Genomic DNA, 18327 nt, shown 5'->3' on the forward strand with positions numbered 1-18327 from the left:
TGAAGCTGATATATTTGCAATGATTCATAGTATTATAAACAGCCCTTAGGGGGAGATTTGCCAAGGACCCTGGGGAAGGAAAAAAAACAACACACGCACACACAAAACCCCCCAAAAAACACATTAAAAATAGGATGTCTTTAGAAGGTTACCCTCAAATATCAAATTCTCCCCTTCCTTGCTTCAAGTTGATGGCATTGGCTTGGTATGAAAACAGCCTCAAGTTCAGGGACACAACACAAATATAGTTAAAAAAAAATTCTACAGACCTCTGTGTATTGCCCCACATGAAGTCTGCCCCATTCCATCTTATATATTACAGGCCTACAATGCATAGATCTATTTCAGCATCTCTAGACATGGACTGCAGTCACCACACACAGCCCACGAGGACTCTGATTGAGGATTACATCATCCTAATTCACATGCTGCCACATAACAATCTTTCCTAGTTTAGCAACAAGGATGACACTCCCACAGCAGCCTGAAATACAAATTGGCAGACATCAGCCTGCAGTTTCAGCACCTGATGTGCAAACATTAAACAAAAATCAGGCCTTGAATAACCTACCAAGTACACTCACAAGAAACATCTATTCAAAACCTTCTTGACCACAGAAGTACAAGAAAGGTGCTCTTACACGATCACTGAATTGTTTATCCTACTACACTGACACTTCCAACTATGGATCAAATTGCTCAGCTCAACTGGGAATACTCATAGGCTTATATGAGGGTTGGTAGACCTCTCATATTTTAATGACTGTGCCATATACTTCTACTCTGTAAAGAATAAATGACAGTCAGAAATATTCACAGTTGGCCTTAGCTGACCAAGACTACTGCAACCAACACTCAGTACTACTAATATTTTACAAACAGCTGATAAAGCCAGCTGCTACCAAACATTTCAGTAAAAACACGCTTTCCTCCTCACAACCTAGTTTTAAAATCAGTGGTACCCTAGTGAGCCCCAAATACTATTTTTCAAATGAAAACAGGCGAATATCAGCAGTTTCAAAACGATGTGAACCTCAAAGCTTCTCTAACTGGAATTGACCCGATTAATAAAAAAAACCTTTCAAAGGCTGGACTGGTTCCAACCCCTCTATGTCACACTATTTTTATCCATTGCAGGGGATCTAAATGGAGTCACTACCTTCATCAGTAATGAGCTGAGACTCCAGTATCCTACTACAGGAATATTTTGTATATATACTGCTCACCTGTACAGAAATAAAGCATGTAGTCCGAAAAATAACATGACTCCAAATGGAATACTTTGAATACCAAACAAAGAAAAAGCTTACGTGCATCAGACTTTAGACACACTAGCTTTAATTTTTGCTTAGAAGAACAAAGCATGAGAATTTTCCAGGATATGCTTGAACTCATAGAATCAGAATAATGTACCTGCCGAATGATGGGTACAGCATTACTGATGCAACCCCGTACTGTTGAACAGTTCATTTACTGAGTAAATATACATTGCCTCTAAGCTACAGAGACCATACTGACGATGGCATCGTAGCTTTAATGTAGTTTAAAATAACTCCAGCATCTGAGGAGATAACTTCCCTAAGTGCGCCTATTTGCCTTCATGACTTTAATCACAGCTGCAGCACAGTTCCAAGTTTGGAACAATATCACAGTCAGTCCTGTCCTCATCCATCTTGATGAATTCCCAAAAACCAACACTTAAAGGCAATTGGCTCTGGACTGTGTGTTTGTGTTCATTTTGTTTTGGTTTTTAAAAAAAAGTCATTGTGTGTTAGTTAAGAGCTACACTTGAGAAATGTACTGAAATAAAAGTCCTCAGCCAGAGGCCAGAGCAGCGGTATATTCAGTTCATTGAGCAGGGCTCTATTTGGTTTTTCATTGCTTTAATTTTATACTTTTTAAAGGTGCATTCTTAATGAAGCAGAAGGGCATAAAGTTATGCAGCCAGCATGTATATGACTGTAAACTTAACTGGTTTTCAAATGTTCAAAAGAAAGAAATACATAAATTTCTGATTATGTTATAGCAACAAATGCCACCACCCCACAAACTAAAACATGACTGAGAACTGATCCACACACTCTTTTTTTTTTTAATCATCATATCATCTTAGGCTGAAAATTACAATGTTTATTGTTTTGTGCTTCTGACTCTCAAATATATCACACCCTTCATACTACAGAAGAATTTTTTGTAGCCAGGGAGTATAATATTCACATGACAACCCTGGCTAAGGAAAAAATGCACCAACCTGAGCCAAATGCATTTTTAAATACAAAGGTATGGAAAAGTTACAACACACCTAATAACCAGAAGAATAAATCTTTCAGTAAATGTTTAATGCAAAGTGTGCCTATTTGCCCAATGACTTTAATCACAGCAGCAGCACATGAGAATGTAGAAGACCAATGATAAACAAAAAAAGAAAGAGAATAAACTGGGATTCACAGTTGACTACTGATCCAGGACTCTGCATATTATTTCACAAATATGAAATGCTCTTTTGATTGCTCACAAGAAGAAAGAGCTTTTCTCCAGGAAATTTCCCAGTTCCATCATTCAGAAGAAACGTACACAAAGCACAACATATATTTCAAGTCAATAATGTAAATGAGATCAAGCCATGTGTAACAGGATCTTCTAAGTAGTCGAGAGGTAAATATAGACATTTCTATTGACTTTTCGTGGACCTTGTCTCAAAGAGTTTCAGTTCCAGAACAGCCCTGCTGGTGGCACAATTCAGAAATATAATGAAGACAGACTCATTCGGGAGCAAGACCAAGCCACATCTCATCCAGGTCCAAACTACAGTCCATTTAAATCAAACTCCCATCACAGTAGAGATTACAACTAAAAATAACTGAGTTGCCTCTGATTTTCTCTGTTTCTTGACAAATATTACAAGCTTCAAGTTATCACTTTCAGAACTGCTTGGCTGGCTAGAGGCAGTGCTTCACATTTCATAGCTCATGTAGGATTCACAGGTTCAGAAACAGGGATTACTGCGCAGGTAATACATAGATATAATGCTACAGAAAAGGGTTCATGCCGTTCTTCAGAAGTTTTGGGGTTTTTTTTTCCTGGCTAATGGATCAAGATTTACTGCATTCAGAAGATGCTCCTGAATCTATCCATTATAAGATAAATTGTGAGCTCAAGGATGGATGAGAAAGAGCATAAAGACAGAGAAAAAGAGTAAGAAAAAAGAACTCATTCCAAAATACATGCAGTGGGCAGAATGCATAAGAATTCAAACTGAAGGTAATGTATTTCAATTAATATAGTCTGCAATAGAGAACAGCTGGGAGGGGACAACACACGAAAAAGCAAACACACAAACCAAACACACACTTAGCAGCAGCATGTGGCAGGATGATACACCAAATTCTTCTGCATACAAATTACTGATAAGAATGCAAAAATTATTTATCATGGATTTAAATGACAAGATTACATACTGCAAAATAAACAGTCATACCAAGACCTCCCACTGGCATGGAAACGGATTTAAAATAATTTTGCAGTAGAAGGAGCAAAATGGAATCACTTACCATTAGTGCTGCATTGCTGAAACTATCTGAAGAGTCAGCCCTCTGGAAACAAATTTTTCTATCAATAATTGACAGCTGATACAGTTTCAGGCAGTGGTGGTACACCAGGGAAAGACATGCTGCAGAAGCATCTCCTTCCCATTTAGACTATCCCTTGCTCGGTTTAGATCTCTTTCTTAACCCTTTCTAGGTATTTTTTCCCCTGTGCTTTCGGTGAAAAGAGAAAAGCATGATGTATAAGAAAAGAATGCATTATTTCCCACTTTACTTGGAGTGTGACAAGAGCCGTGGGAAGAAAGTCAGTAGGATTTAGTCATAACAATAAGCTGAAGAGAAGTAAAATCTAAAAACAGAAAATGACTCAGTGACTGGGAAGGAGTTATACCACAGACATGAGGTACTGTAACCAGAACACTGATTTCTTCAAATGTAGAACTAAGAGGTCAAGACCCCAATTACATCAAATAGCAGCAGAGAAGTAAACTAAAGAAAATAGTTCAAAATTTGCAATAAGAAAACTGGTTAGGATTCCCTTCCAGCATTGGACCACTAGGACTGAGGCTTACAAATCAACCCTTTTTGGTTTCAGTGAGGCCAACATTACAGCCTTATAAAGCAATCTTTAAACCAAATGAAATCTTAACTGAAGTGATAGAGAAACATTACTTCCTTTCCTGGGATAACAATTCCTGTAGTATTCTGAAACCATTCACATCTCTTAAATCTGGCCAATTTACATCAATGAGAATATTTTTCTGACATCATTTCACATGACTTTTCTTTGTCATACTATTTTTCTTCCTTGTGCAGAAAAGATTGGTCTGACCTGACAGCTCAGACCATTTTAATAAGGGTGGACTATGGATCATGAATACCATCAGGTAATAAAAGATTTGGAAAATTATTTTGTTCAAATGGGTTATTTCTCCTCACAGAAAAAAAGAAAGGGGGCAGGGACAACAAAGAAGAAAACTCTGGACAAATCAACTGCACTCCATTATGTCAGTTTTATAGCAGTCAGGCCCATTGCATTCCCAGGTAAGACCAACTACACCACTACTGTCACACCTGTTCTACAAAGTATTGTGGAGAGCCAGATTCTAGTAATATGGAGAAGGATATATTCACATAAACCTTCTAGAATCATATACAGGTAGAATGAAGGTGGGAGCTGAATGTGCAAAGACTACAACATACTTAAAAGTCATTTCCTTACTTCCTCACCCTTAGTTTACGGATTGTAAGAGCAGATGATTTCTCTGAACCACAGATAATGTCTCTCTTGCTTACCCATTCAAATGAAACAGAAAAACAAACAGATGTGCATATTCGCACCATAAGCACAAAGAAATAAGGTTTTGAGAATTCAATAGCTCTATCAACAGTTTGTTGCCATTTTTCCCAGTTCATATGAAGTATGGTTCTCCCTTTCACACAAATCAGTACAATGAAATCCCACAGATAACATTGCAAGCACATTTATTCCTCGAATATAAAGACACAACAATGGATTCATCTGTACAAATGCAGACCCTTAAAATTCAGATTTTTGAGCTAGTTTCTCTGGGCTAGCTTCACAGACAGCCTACATATAATCACTGCAGGCAGCTGCAGGTATCTAGATTTTAGATGTATAAACCCTGGTGAGATGAATCCCAAGTTGCTCAGCATGACTCTCACTACTTAAAATAAATAATACACAATAAAAACCACCAAGGATGAATGCCTCTACTCCATAATCAGACAGGTACATCTTCCAAAATTCAAGAAAATATTAATTCAAGGACTTTGAAACACAGTGGGCATTATAGAAGAAAATTCAGTGAAACCAACTGAGATACAGTTGCGTGTGGAAGCACAGAACTGGGAGTGAAACGTGAACATCTATCCTGAAGTCTCTTCCCAGAGACAACTTTTCCCCATGGCTCCTCATACTTTCTCAGTTCCAATTTTCTTACATCCAGCTGTTGCAGAGAGTCAGCCTCAACTGGACCATTAATCTACTGTCCTCAAACAGCTGGAAAAGCATTCTGCATGCATGTCCCATAACTGACAGAGTTACTTCTTTTTTAGTTATCAATGAACTAAATGGCATGCTGACTATCTGCCTCAGACATTGCCAAACACCCACTGACAAAAATATCTTTACTTTCATTTCTTACAAATTCAATTTCATTTTCTCAGAAAATCAAAGACTTGCTTCTTATATATCTGTTTGTATTCCTGAGTGTTGCTTTAGGCAGAAAGGCCACAATGTCTTTCCTTTTCGTATCTAGAGGCAACAGAGGAAACTAATAAATAGACTTTTTTAAGCAACTGCTTGGGATCATTAACCACATCATTCTAAGCTGGTGTCCAGAATTTCAATCTAACTCTGCACTGTTCCTTTACTTTTCTTCTATTTCTTCACTTGTGGATGCCACTCTGGGTCTATCTCATCACGCAGTCACTCTTCATTTTACTTACTGAAACTATCCTCTCCATCCCCAGAAACATTCTTTTCAGTAAATGCTTCTATTTTCCATATTTTAAATGGTACAAAATGTACCAAAGTCAGTTCTCACATCACTCTTGTTCATTTTTAAGCAAAAAATTCTTTTATTCAACTTAATGCTCACTAGTAATTTATAGTCTTTCAAAGACTTCAAGTTGACATAAAGATAAGAAGTTAGGATAATATTATATCCCTTTAAAAAGGCACATGAAATAAAACGCAGTAAAAGAGGGTGGTTTTTTCCTGAGTGAATAAATTGCACATCTCTCAGATCAATTCCATCAATAATTCATACAAAGTGTTTAGCACATTTCTCCCACCCCCCACACCACCAAGATAAGCTTGAAAGATTAAAATAATGTAACAAATTCACAGAAATTTCAAGTTTATGGAACACTAAACACAACAACCACTCACAAAAACAAAGAAAATGCAGACTTCCATCACATAGCTCTATTCTGTATTTCTCAAGGAAAGTCCATTCAGAGCAAGCAATTTCCCCATCAAATCACAGTCTTCTACCCTGTCAGTCCACTCTTTTTTGTGCTCATAAACAGTATCTAGATCCGTGCCTCTTCACCTGCATGAATTCAGTATTAAGCATCTGATTTCATTTTTTCATGCTATACTCCAGTACTTCCACTGCACCCTATAGGGATAGTACTGTGCTGGTTTTCAAGCACTAAAAATAAAACAAACACATGTCAACCCAAGGACAAAGTTGGAAGGAAACATACTTTAATGTAACCAAAGAAGAATATATTTAGCATTTTGCTACTAAGCAAGGATGAAAATAAACTTGTCAACACATTGCTGTACCTAACTGTGAAGCCCACACCCCACTCAATTCTTTCTGTGGCATTTATTATATATGAAAAGCAGATTTAGTCTGTCTTTATTTCTTCTTCAGAGTGACTGTTAATACTCTTTTGCTCGTGCTGGCCAGAAGGGGCTTCTGAACTGCTGTGTCAAGCACTTTCATCCTTTTAGGCAGTCAATTTTTTCTATCAATTAACAGTAATGTAGCCATCTAAGGTGCATTTGAGCAGTGGTGCATACTATACTTCAATCTGGAATACTTCCAAAACCAAATACAAGCATAAGCGGGAACTGGCATGCCTCTCACTCCACAAAAAGGAAAGTGAAAAATGAGTCCTAAATCATGATGTTGTTTCCTTTTGTATTTCTTTCATTAGTATTGTTAATTTGGGCTTTCCATGAAGCAATGGGGGTTTTCTTCTTCTCTGGGGTTTTGTGTCCCCAGAGAAGAATGCTTATTAAAAGATCTCGCGTGATTATATTCCCTAAATAATTGCCTTTGAAGCAAAGATGTTTTTTAAATAAATACCTATTTTTTAATATTAAAAACTATTCAAACTTCTATTTTTAACACTGGGAGAAGAAACAGGACAACTGTACGCATAGGTCTTCATTTTGGAGATCCCGTGTTCTGATTAAAACTGATACTGAAGGCAAGAACCATGATGCCTGCTTTGTTTAGTCCTTTAAGACACAAAGCCAAAAATTTATTCTGTAATGTTAGAGCTTGTTTCCTGGCCTATGAAATTCAAGGCAAGAGCAAAAATGCTGATAAATGAGTATAAATTACTGAGGTAGTATTTCAAAACTAGTTTGTACAACTGTATGAACATTTAAGAGAGAAGGCTAGAAAGAACACTGGGAACAAGCAAAAAGCTAAGACTTAAAGCTCTGAAGAACCAGTAGTTTCCCACATCTACCACCAGGAAGAAGAGTATCCAGTAGACGGAGGCACTATGGAACCTCCTGGTCTGGAAGAGCTTCTGGGTCCAAGATGGGTGCTACTGTGGAACAGGATTTATTCTAATACCCAACAGATTTAGAGATTGACAATGTTTTTAATCCCATACCCATTCTCAATTACAGATTATTTTCTTAGCCATCAGTGTAGTAGGCATCAACGAATTCCATTATAAAATTAAAATACATTAGTATTTTAAATATTAATGTTTAAAAGGTTCATTGGTTCCAGTAAACTTTAGAGGAAGCTCATAATGTCTGTGAAAGGAGTAGTTGCAAAGTACCATTCTGGTTTTAGATAAGCATTAATGGAGCTCTAAAGAGCTTCCTTGTGCTTAATAAGGGCCATTTGAATCCTACTGCCAGAAGTCAAACAGCACCAATTAACTTCCTAGGCGTGCAGAAAATAAAAGTGAATCTAAGGCTAAACAATCTAAAGCTCACAGGGGAAAAACAAAATCCAGCTAATATCCTTCAATGTATACTGTGGTATTTACAATCAATTTTCCTAACTTTGACAGTTTATATACATCCTTCAAAATAAAAGGAACTCCCACTACCTTCATGCAGACTCTAGCTCTCTTTTAGGAAAATACAACTATTCCCTCCCCCCTCTCATTAGAGAGTCACTGTGTCAGCTCCGGATGATGGAAATACCTCATCACAAAGTAAAAGACTGACAAGTATTCATCTTTTTCTTCAGGGACTGATACAAAGCCTGTCTATACAATTCAGTGTCTTTATGATTTAGGACTGGCCAAGAAGTCACGACACTCCAAGGCAGTAATAATACTCTAAATTTTCTCATCTAAATTTTCTTGGGTTTCTAAGGATTTCCATTTTAAAACCGTGTCCTCAATTTGTATGAGATATCTGCAAGTATCTATTGAAAGCAAAAATACTCCTTAATACCACATTAAAACATAGCAAAGAGAAAAAAAAAATAAACCCCCCCAGAACATTAGAAGATGTGGAAATTCAGGAAATTCAAGAAATGACTCATTTGCCATATGTATCTTACAGAGATTTTTAAAACTTATAACACATATCCACAGATGGAGATTCGAATCAAGAAATCATACTTCAGTCTTTCATGATGCTGACAATTTAGAGCAAACACAATCAGCAGTCAGCATTACTCTGCCACATTTCACCTTCAAAAATATATTTATGGCTTTCACTATCAACATACAGCAGCATACAGATCTTAAAAAAAAAGGATCCTAACTATAGACAAGATTGCAAGATCGTTTAGTGTCTAACTGCTTGTTGACTAATTCATTTCCCAGACCTTCAGACCTGTCCACAGCATAATCTACACAGCTAATTTAACACTGTCGGCTTTGGAAGAGCGTGGGAACAAACTCTGATTTAATTGCAAACCTGAGCCTCAGATTACTAAAATGATTGCTAGATTACTGGAATAATTACCTAATAACTGCTGACAGGCATGATCTCCTGGACTCTTCTAACGCTCCCAAAGCGGTGGGCAGCTCCCTTTGGAAGCATGCAGAAAGTATCCAACCATCAGAAATACAGAAATGTGTTTTCTAAAAAAAAAAATTAAATAGCTCGTATAATTCACTGAAATTTTGTAACATTTTTCTTCAGAAAAAATGGCTTCAGATTATACTTCCATATGTCAGTATAGAGATTATATTTACTCCCCATGTAAGAGGGGTTTTTTTACCTTTTTTTTACCCTTTTACTCTTTTTTACACCCTTTTACTCTTTTTTACACCCTTTTACTCTTTTTTACTCATTTACTCACTGACATAAAAACTGCTTTTGTCAGGTTTTGTTCAAAGTAGTACTGACACATAACCTATTTCTATTAAAAACTCTACCCTAGTACTTAAAACATGGACAGAAGCTTCTGCTGATGCCAAGTGACTGTATATTTTGAGATACTCTGTGGAATTTGTGGGGGATAACCAATACCCACACAGAAAAGTGCTTCTAGTCTTTCAATTGCGAAAACAACTGGCAGGATTTCTCTAAGTGTTATTTAGATAGGTACTAACACCCTGGCACATAAAATTAATGAGGAATTCAAGCAGGAAAGAATTAAGAGAGGCAGTCCTTGGGTTGTTTGGGTTTTTTTGAGAAGGAATAAAATCTGATTTTGGTACTCAAACTGAAAATAAGTATGAAAGGCACAAAAGCAACCACTATTTAGGACCTTCAATTGGTTTCACAGAGTTCAGCAGTACTTCAAATTCCAATTCCAGCATCAATTGCTTTTCCCTTTTGCTTACAATTATGTGTGGTTTCAACAGCAGAAATTCAAAAGATTCCACAGACCACGAGCTTTCAACTAAGCACAGAAAGCACGGGAAGATACCTGACTTGCATCTCCAGGGATTTAACTTGCTCTACATTTTAGCCTCCCCTGGGTACCACTGCAAGCAGAAGATCCCGTTTTAACCTCAACCGGCTCCGAAGAGACCTGGCCGTACATGCGAAACGACCTGCACAGATGATGGACTTCACCCGCAAAACTCGGGGGGGGGGGGGGGGGGGGGGGGGCAAAGGGGAAGGTGTTAGGGTACATTAATACCTTAAAACTCAAAACGGCTCTTTACGCCTCACACTGCGACACGCTCGCAGTTACCCTCCCCTCCCGACACGAGAGCTGCCCGCTGTAGGCAGGACACCCCGATGCAGGGCCGGGAGCCGGCTCTGCAGACAGCACTTAGCCGGGCACCCGAGCAGCAGTGGGGCGCTCCCCGCAGCAGAGCATCGCCCCCAGAAGAAGACAGACCGCTCTTCGGCACGGCATCCCCCGCCGCCCTGCCCGCTCCCCGGCTCCCGCAGCCCCCAAGCTGGGCAGGGCAGGGCAGGGCAGGGCAGAGCTGCCCTTGCCTGCCGCACATCCTTTACGGGCGGCGATGCTGAATCACGGCTGGCAGCCTCTCCGCCGGCTTTCCCCGCGGACGGCAGCCGAAGGCGGCGGGCCGAGAAGCTGCGGGTGAGGTGAAGCGCGGGCTGAGAGGGCGAGCGCCCCACCGATCCCCCTCAGCCGTTACCTGTCGGCGCTCCAGTCCTCCCAGGCGACGCAGGGGTGCCGCGGGACCCCGCCGATAGCGTGCTGCGCCTCACGGACAGCGCGGCGGGGCTCTCCCGGCTGGCAGCATCCGAGCCGGGCACCGGCGGGAGGAGGAGCGGGACGTTACGGCCGGGAGCTGGGAGCAACCATTCCCCGAGAGGGGGCACCGGCGGTGGCCGGCCAGGCGGGGCGGTGAGGACCAACTCTCCCCCAGAGGTACGTGCGGGGAGAGCGCCTGAGGAGAGAGGGCGGTGACCGCGGGGCGGGCGGCGCCAGGAGCCGTGCCCAGCCTTCCAGAGGCACCGGTCTCCCCCGCCGCCCTTCGCGGTGGAAGCGGCCCGCGCTGCCTCCAGGATACGAGCCGAGGACCTAGCAACCGCTCGGGGCCCGGGCCGCGAGCCGCGCTTCCCCCGCCGCCGGGCGAGGGGAGCTTCGGGGCCTGGCTCCGGCTGACGTTGCGCCTCCGACCCTGCGGGGGCTGCCATGAGCGGGCAGGAGCGCGGGTCGGGCGCTCCCGGCCGGCCCCAGCCACGCGTGGGAGCACGGAGCAGGCACCGCTGAAGGGTGCGGGGCCTCGGCGGTGGCAGCAGTGGTTCCTGCAGGAGGGCGGCACGGGAGCTGCCGGCCGTTTGGGGACAGGTGGCGGCCTTGGCACATTCTGCCGTCACCTGTGGGCCTGTGCTGGTTTATTCGCGTTTTCAGGCCGTTTTTTCGTTCTTCCCGCGTGGACTTGTAAGCAGCGTTCCCCCCGGTGTGCATAGCTGCTGTTTGCCACTCTGGAAAAGCCACGTCAGGCTTTTCCTGAAATACTTTTGCCTCCTAGCAAATGACCTGGTGGGACAAATACATTAAAGATTAAAAAATGGGAAAACCTTTGTCAAATGAAGATTTTTTTTTTTTTATGTGGTTTTGGGTGGTTTGTTTTTTGTTATTTTTTATTTTATCAAAATAATTAAAGCCTTGGAGAAAAAAATCCTTATCTTTTCTGAAAATAATAAATAAAAGCCCAACTAAAATTGTTATCACAATGGATTATGCAATACCCTCTGTCTGTTTACCAAGGTTAAGAGCCAGATTCAACAACAGTGGAAATCACTGGGACACTGGATTTAGGCTGGTGTATGGTTGCTGTGGAATTAGCAGTAATCATTTATTGACTTATTGCTAATGCTTGGGGTTTTTTTGTGGTTTATGAAAATTAACATCTATATTATTTCAGTCTTACACCACATATTCCTCATTACTACATACCTTTAAAATCAATTTCAACCTAACTTTTTCTGCACAATCTCATGGCCAAAATAAGCCTTCTGTGAGATCCTGTGTAACTGCCTTTTTGAGGTAGCTAGAAATAAACATTCAGCAAGCTTAGTTTTATTTTCCTTGGTCAGAAAGATATTTTCTTTGTTAAATGATGTGAAGCAACTTGAAAATTTTATCAGGATTATGTTTCTTATTCTACTTTTAACATCTTGCAAAGTAAGCTAATGCTTTAATAGCAACAGATTGTGGGCTTCTTGCAAGTACTAGAATGATTGTTAAGGACAGAAGGCCACATGAAAAATCCTTTAGACACCCCTGGAGAGATTTCAGACTGTTTCCTCATGTGTGGAATGGATTTGTAGCTTATAAAGTTCAAGAATTTCTTTTTACAGATACATTTTTGATCAGGTTTGATTACAGCTTACATTGTGTTTCTTACTGATACACAGAAATTATCATTTATTTACCACTCAAACTTTTGGAATCTTTTATTATGGAAATTCACATGCTAGTTTGTGTAGGTAAGTGTTTGTATGAACAGATCTAAGTTTTAATGCTAGAAATTCCATGCTAAAGCAGAGGCATTGGTATCTAAGCTTGTCCCCATGTGAGCATTATTCATTTTCCTCACAGCTGTGAGAAAGCTATGTTACAGGATGCTTGTAAGGAAAGGTTTGATTTTCTTTCCGCTAGTCATTTGGAATGCTGCCACTGACTGCAGATGAAAGCATTTACAAGGTTTACATGCATGGTATGTTATCTCCAGGTCAAAGCTTGCTTCAGGCCTACAGCAGATCCTGCCTACTTTCAGTGCTATGTCCTTATCCCACACCGCGGCCCACATCTCTACACCCCAAAGCCTGAGGATATCTCTCTGCTGAGCAAATTATGTTGTTTATTATTATGTTATTAGGGGGAAGATCAGCAAATCACAAATGAGAGTTTGTACCCAGCTTTATAGTTTGCAGGCAAACCTGGAGCCTGGCAATACAACCGTGCCCTGCTCTGCTCCCAGGAGGCTTTTTCTAACAGTCTCCAAGGTCCAGCTAACACTTCCCCTTCCCAGAGGACAGTTGGTACAGCTGGGTGCCAGTCTCAGCTGGGAAGTCACAGCCTAGGACATAGCCTCCCAGCAAAGACCAGAGCCTGACAGCATAAACGCATTTTCTCATCTCCATTCCTGAGAGGCATTAATCTCTTCCAGAACATGCTTTTAGTTGTTGTTTCCCAGAAATGGATGAGATTTACTCTTTTTTAATGCGGTCTGCATTCTGAATCACTCTGAGAGTGCCCCCATGTTGAAACATTAGAGCTAACAAAATTTATTAAGAAACCAAAACAGGGTATTAAATATGCAGATGCTTGATTAGGAGTATTAGTTATTTTTAATATTGAGCTAGTTGAAACATTGAACATGGATGCACTTCAGAACAGATGTGACTAGATAATTATTGTCAATAGAACTATCAAAAATGCCTTTTATGGCATGAAGATCATACAAATTTCTCAAACAAACATGGGCAAAACAGAAAACCAAAAAATGCTTTCTCTGAAATGTACTTACTCCTATGAATTTTCTTATGGTTTTTTTCTTGCTTTTCCATCCAGGGATCCTGGGTACTTTTATGACTTTTAATTGTTATAGTAAAAGAACAGTGGGGACAATCTGATCAGTACTACCTTTCAGAGAAAGGTTGATTATTTGAGCATGGTTCCTATTTCATCTGTTGTGTTAGTAGTAATATATTCCCTGAATAATTATAAGCATTGTAATGCTGCATACATGTAATCCATCTCAAAGCCAATAAATAATTTCTTCAAAATAGAGAAAGGATAATTAAATTCTCTCAAGAATATTGGTCTTTTAACAAAGTCATAATACAGGCTTTAAAATGCAAACCTATTTATCCTGTCCATTCAACTTTGAGAGCTGCAGTAGGATGCATGGTCTGACATGGTCCAGAAAACTTGGAAGTTGCGTTTTGCCTCTCCTGTGGAAACAGGTTATGTCATCATGCAACTGTTATTGCTGAGGAATATAAAAAAGATGAAGTTTTAAAACATTAAAAGTAACAAACATGACTTTCAAAAGCTTTGAAATAAAGCCAGCATTTAGCTATATAATAGGAAACTTAGCTATTCCAAGAGTTTTCTCTCATTTGTATGACATTCAATCTTGGAATATATTTACTAAGTAGTTAATTATGCTTCTCTGAACAGGTGCATTTTGCCACTTGCTATAAAACTAAGTCCAAACATAGTCTGTGCTGTCAAGAACCAACCATTTCCTAGTGCTTGACTAGAAAACATTACCAATAAAGAAACAAGGTTCAGTTCAAGTTCCTTTCCTTTATATTCCCCCAGGATTCTTGCTACAAGACTTCTCAGCCCATAGTAGTTTTTGCTTCAGAAAGCAACACCCATTTCTTTTATAAGCCATCTGCTCAGTGCATTAACAAAATCTGTGCAACAGCTTCCCAGCAACATCAGCACCTGCTGACAGGGGATGGGGTTTCAGGCAGATACTGCCAGCCTGTCACAGCTTCTTATCTCTCTAATCTTCAGAGCACTGTCTAGGATTATCTCCTGGAAATCAAATGCCCAGCAAACATGGCTTATTTTTTTTTTTTTTATAAATCAGCAAACATGCTCTCAATTGAGTTCATTACCACTGTAAACATCCTTTATTATACAGATCACTGGGAATTTACAAGCTGTAGCAGTACAATATTGACATAACACAGCATTTCATATACAATAACTTTTTATAGTCATCACTCCAAACACACTCTGGGTGAGATTCAGTACTGATGTAAGTAGATACCATAAAAATCAAGGGTATCCATAGACTACAGTCAATTACAATCAAGCTTAATGGGGCCCCTTTCAGGCGTATTTTTGAACAGCTTTAAGATACAAGCACTCCTATTTTTAACCACACAAAGTATTATTTCAGAGTATCTTGATCTGTTTAGTAATCAAAGCTTGGAGGTTTTTCTTCAAATAATTTCTTCAAGTTCCCATCTGCTGTTTGCCCCGTTTAAGAAAAAGGGAGTCCCAAGAACCTCAGCAGTTGGAGAGGTGTTTTTTGCTGAACATTTATCAAGCCAGTAAAAAAAAAAAAAAAAAATTATTTCCCTTGTATGAAGGCTGTAAGATCAAATGAGGTATAAGATGAAGGAAAGGGTAAATTTATACCTGCTGGTCAACTAAATTAATGTGGGCATTCAGGAAATAAAAACAATTTTCATAAATACTCACAGATGGGAGTAAGATTCTGTCATTTAGGGCATGTAAAGGCTAGTTATGCTATTGCTGGACTGAAGGCCCAAGCAGAGGGAGGGTTGCTCCTCCTTCACAGCTGGACATAGAAATCAAACCAGTATTTTAACAATATGGTCAGGAATCACTGCGAAGTGGGAATGAGAGAGATTTCTGCCCAGCAAAATCATACTCTTAGTTCATTTGTCTCCATATCCATTTGATTCAGAACTTGCCAGGTGTAACTGAGAATGGTTTCATATAGGTTTATTGAAAAAAGTCTGAAGTGATCAGTTCACTAATTTGATGTATTGCAGTGTAACAACTATCATGCGTTATATTGTATTACTACCACCATAGCCATTCTTAAAGATAATTGGTATCTAAGCTTTATGAGCTAAAGAAGCTCTAAATCTTTTGATTCAATCAACAAAGTTTGCACTGATTGTCATTATTAGGGTCTAAATGCTTTGTTAATTTAAATTTGGGGTGGAAGGGAAAGAATTAAATGATTTTGCATAGAATATTACAATTTGTTTAGATAGGCTAGTATACCTTCGCCATTAGCAAAGCTTTAATTTACTTGAAAATACTGTACAAGAATTACAACATTCCTATGAGGTAAATATTACCCATCTCCATTAAGGCAATAGATACAGATTCAAATTTATTCCAATGGCATTGGTTCAATGTCATGTCAGCAATAAGCTTGTATATCAGGTGAGTACATCATCAAAAGCCACATGAGATAATGATCTATGTACAAGGTTCAGAAAAATCTATTTTCAGCATTCGTCTAAATTTACTTCAATATTTGTATACTGCTTGGAACATGACCTCTGAAGTCTCTGGCAGAATGAAGTGCACAAGTTCTCCTAGATCCCATTTGTGTGCTCAGTAGATTAAATGTCAGTGTTGTACAAGATGTATTAATTTATAGCCTTGTGATTTTTCTTAATATAGTTTAAAATAATCTTCATACAATATCTTCAGAATCTGTGTTCTGCAGAGCATTCCCACAGTCGAATTAACTGGCAAAACCATTTCCAAAATCTTAATTGTAGGTACAAGTCTTTACCTTACCTAAACTACATAGAACTTCATACCACAGAAATACTATATCTTTCATGCAAAAAGGACTACTGAAGAGCTGATCTTAACTGAAATAGAACCGAATTCTATGCAGACTATTAATTTGAAGTTTGGGTTTCATTAATACACACCATTAAAACACTGAAATATGTTAGTTCCTCACTGTTTCTACATACAATTCTCAAAAAAGCTAGGTGATACAAGAACCTTCTTATTTGGGCCTACCACTGTACTTCAAAACAGTTTTCAGCTGCATGGGTAACAGGTTTTGGGTTGCTCTAGAAAGCATTTCTCTTTTATACAACTGTACACTTATTTTGCAGTGTTGACACTTTTTAATGACAACAGGACTGTAGAATCCTTTGAGATTTTTTTCTAGTATGTATGCTCCCCACCCCCAAAATAAAAATAAGAACATAATAGAATTGGTTTTACTTACAAAGGCATGATAGATGCATCTGTACCATAAGGTACACTGAAGAAGGGTCCAAATATCTCCATGTGCACAGTCACTTCACTGCTAGGTAGGTGTTTGTGAGAAACCAGCATAATGAGATGACATCAGAATCAGTACTGACTTCTCCAGGGCAGCAAGATACAGAAATTTCATTAGCAGTAGAAAAGTCTCCATAATAGAGTTACTGCAAGATCCACTGAGCTGCATCATGCAAAGTCACGCCTGCTAGCCTGTCAAGGTAGGTAACTTGAAGTCAGCACACATCATTTCTCACCACTCAAACTGAGCACCTCAAGTGGTCCTCAGAGCAGACGACTTTAAGAGTGATAGAAAGGGCACAACATTTGTGGAGAGAGAAAGCGGAAGTTAACTGTAGCAGGGATAAGGACTATACATTTGCACTTAGAGGAATGGTTAAGCATAGAATTATAATAGCCTTTTTTGCAACATAGAATAAATCCTACCAAATCTCAGTTTGTGCTATACAGCACAAAGAAATGCAGGATCAGTATTTAGATGGGTCAGCTCTGCATGGAAGAAGTACAAAACACAGAAGGCACTGAGTGGAAGCACTCACTGGATCTTTGGTATGGGCAGCAGTATAGGTCTTCTGCATATTACATGAACTTTTAAGAGATCAGATTTATATTACAAAGATGTACCATGTCAAGGAGGCAGCAAGAGCAGGGCTGCTTGCTAGAAGAAGATCAGCAGAGATCCACAGCCCCAGGGACCAGCCCCACCACACCCAAGCAAAGTGCTCAAGACAAACCTGGAAATGGCAAACAGACCCACCCAAGAACCCATACCAAAAGGCAGTACCAGGGTAATGAAGCAGAACCAAGATCAGGCCAGAAAGCCAGTCCACAGGCAAAGATAAGGTCCAACAGTTGGCAGGCAGGCCCATAACAATGAGGCAGGACTGATACAAAGCTGGGAAACCACCCTATAAGCTGGGGTTGAACAGGTACCATAGTCAGGCTGTGACTGCAGGAGATCAACACTCCTCTAACATAGCTCCAATAAAGTGAGGGGCTCAGGGCTGAGCTTAAAATGGAGCTCGTGAGCCCGTGGGTGTGGTGGAGGCTCCAGGTGAGGGCCATTAGGGTTTATTAGTGCCCTCCTACAGCAGGATTCAGAGGAACTTGGAATTTGAGTGGTTTTCATTTTGTGTTATCCTTCACAAGCAACTTTTTATTTCATCTCTCACGTTAACTTAATCAATATTTGTCTGGGTAGATATGTGATACTCAGTTCACAGTGTAGAAGAAACTTTCCTATTCAGCAACAGGGTTTTGTTTACCTAACCCTTTCAATCAAATCTTGCTTGCTATTTGCAACAGGAATATCTGGTTCTAGAAAAGACAAGCAATATAGGGGC

At 39.8% G+C, this 18327-nt stretch overlaps 1 protein-coding gene and 1 long non-coding RNA gene across 8 annotated transcripts in view; both read right to left on the bottom strand.

The window, feature by feature from the left end:
- Window positions 1-9371, bottom strand: part of TTLL7 (tubulin tyrosine ligase like 7) — a 70858-nt gene extending 61487 nt beyond the window's left edge. For 6 of the 7 annotated variants that reach the window (XR_008972055.1, XM_057408326.1, XM_057408323.1 and 3 more), the window contains exon 1: window positions 9256-9371. The gene's annotated coding sequence lies outside the window, so the exon portion shown is untranslated. Of the gene's footprint in view, window positions 1-1159; window positions 1218-9255 lie in introns of those variants that run through there. The other variant, XM_057408324.1, reaches the window with a different exon arrangement.
- Window positions 9372-10082: 711 nt separating this feature from the next.
- LOC130598725 (uncharacterized) lies at window positions 10083-11052 on the bottom strand. The gene is made up of 2 exons (XR_008972066.1): window positions 10854-11052; window positions 10083-10311 (listed from the first exon to the last, which is right to left on the bottom strand). It is a non-coding gene; the product is annotated as an uncharacterized LOC130598725 (long non-coding RNA).
- Window positions 11053-18327: the final 7275 nt, after the last annotated feature.

The sequence above is a fragment of the Pezoporus wallicus genome, unplaced genomic scaffold (assembly GCF_028554395.1).
Source record: "Pezoporus wallicus isolate ANWC-B61680 ecotype Strahan unplaced genomic scaffold, APGP_CSIRO_Pwel_v1 contig_4238, whole genome shotgun sequence".
Lineage (NCBI taxonomy): Eukaryota > Metazoa > Chordata > Aves > Psittaciformes > Psittacidae > Pezoporus > Pezoporus wallicus.